This window comes from Lolium rigidum, chromosome 1 (genome assembly GCF_022539505.1).
Source record: "Lolium rigidum isolate FL_2022 chromosome 1, APGP_CSIRO_Lrig_0.1, whole genome shotgun sequence".
Taxonomy (NCBI): domain Eukaryota; kingdom Viridiplantae; phylum Streptophyta; class Magnoliopsida; order Poales; family Poaceae; genus Lolium; species Lolium rigidum.
This window is the reverse complement of record NC_061508.1, coordinates 14,035,796-14,038,287: the sequence shown is the minus strand read 5'-3', so window position 1 is coordinate 14,038,287 and position 2,492 is coordinate 14,035,796.

Sequence of the window (2,492 nt, the reverse complement as noted above, 5' to 3'; positions counted from 1 at the left end):
CTTAGAACTTTCACATCACTTGTCCCGGATTTAATGGAGGCATGAACCCACTATCGAGCATAAATACTCCCTCTTGGAGTCACAAGTATCAACTTGGCCAGAGCCTCTACTAGCAACAGAGAGCATGCAAGAACATAAATAACATATATATGATAGATTGATAATCAACTTGACATAGTATTCAATATCCCTCGGATCCCAACAAACACAACATGAAGGATTACAAATAGACGTTCTTGATCATGATAGGAAGCTCACAAGATCGAACATGATAGCACAATGAGGAGAAGACGACCATCTAGCTACTGCTGTGGACCCATAGTCCAGGGGTGAACTACTCACACATCGATCCGGAGGCGATCATGGCGATAAAGAGACCTCCGGGAGATGATTCCCCTCTCCGGCAGGGTGCCGGAGGTGATCTCCTGAATCCCCCGAGATGGGATTGGCGGCGGCGGCGTCTCTGGAAGGTTTTCCGTATCGTGGCTCTTGGTACTGGGGGTTTCGCGACGGAGACTTTAAGTAGGCGGAAGGGCGGAGTCGGGAGAGTCACGGGGGCCCCACACGCTAGGGCCGCGCGGGCCCCCTCTAGGCTGCGCCGCCCTAGTGTGGCGGCCCCCCGTGGCCCCACTTCGTCTCCCCTCCGGTCTTCTGGAAGCTTCGTGGAAAAATAGGCCCCTGGGCGTTGATTTCGTCCAATTCAGAGAATATTTCCTTACTAGGATTTCTAAAACCAAAAACAACGAGAAAACAAGAATCGGCTCTTCGGCATCTCGTCAATAGGTTAGTGCCAGAAAATGCATAAATATGACATATAATGTGTATAAAACATGTGAGTATCATCATAAAAGTAGCATGGGACATAAGAAATTATAGATACGTTTGGGACGTATCAACCCCTGGTACACGACTCTAGCGGCATTGTCAGAACTCGTGAATTCAAGCATTTCTGGCCGTTTTCGTGTGCTATAGTCCACGATTTCGGGTCCCGGGAGTATTTCGATGCCCCGTGACCCACGGTACACGACTCTAGCGGAATCATCAAAACTCGTGATTTCAAGCATTTCTGGCCGTTTTCGTGGGCTATAGTCCACGGTTTAGGGTCCCAGGAGGATTTCGATGCCCCGTGACCCACGATACACGACTCTAGCGGCATCGTCAAAACTCGTGATTTCGAGCATTTCTGGCTGTTTTCGTGGGCTATATAGTCCATGTTTTCGGGTCCCGGGAGGATTTTGATGCCCCGTGACCCCCGGTACACGACTCTAGCGGCATCATCAAAACTCGTGATTTCGAGCATTTCTTGCTGTTTTCGTGGGCTATAGTTCACGTTTTCGGTTCCCGGGAGGATTTTGATGCCCCGTGACCCCCGGTACATGACTCTAGCGGCATCATCAAAACTGGTGATTCCGAGCATTTCTGGCTGTTTTCTTGGGCTATAGTCCTCGTTTTCGGTTCCCACGAGGATTTCGATGCCCCGTGACCCCCGGTACACGACTCTAGCGGCATCGTCAAAACTCGTGATTTCGAGCATTTCTGGCCGTTTTCGTCGGCTATAGTCCACGGTCTCGGGTCCCGGGAGGATTTTGATGCCCCGTGACCCACGGTACACGACTCTAGCGGCATCATCAAAACTCGTGATTTCGAGCATTTCTGGCTGTTTTCGTGGGCTATAGTCCACGTTTTCGGGTCCCGGGAGGATTTCGATGCCCCGTGACCCCCGGTACACGACTCTAGCGGCATCGTCAAAAACGGCCGTTTTCGAGCATTTCTGGCCATTTTCGTCGGAGTCCACGGTTTCGGGTCCCGGGAGGATTTCGATGCCCCGTGACCCACGGTACACGACTCTAGCGGCATCGTCGAAACTCGCGATTTCGCGCATTTCTGGCCGTTTTCGTGGGCTACCACGGTTTCGGGTCCCAGGAGGATTTCGATGCCCCGTGACCCACAGTACACGACTCTGGCGGCATCGTCGAAACTCGCGATTTCGCGCATTTCTGGCCGTTTTCATGGGCTATAGTCCACGGTTTCAGGTCACGGGATGATTTCAATGCCCTGTGACCCCTGGTACACGACTCTAGCGGCATCATCAAAACTTGTGATTTCAAGCATTTCTGGCCGTTTTCGTGGGCTATAGTCCACCATTTCGTGTCCCGGGAGGATTTTGATGCCCCGTGACCCCCAGTACATGACTCTAGCGGCATCGTAAAAACTCGTGATCTCGAGCATTTCTGGTTGTTTTCGTGGGCTATAGTCCACGGTTTTCGGGTCCCGGGAGGATTCGATGCCCTGTGACCCCGGGTACACGACTCTAGCAGCATCATCAAAACTTGTGATTTCAAGCATTTCTGGCCGTTTTCGTGGGCTATAGTCCACGGTTTCGGGTCCCAGGAGGATTTTGATGCCCCGTGACCCACGGTACACGACTCTAGCGGCATCATCAAAACTCGTGATCTCGAGCATTTCTGGCCGTTTTCGTGGGCTATAGTCCA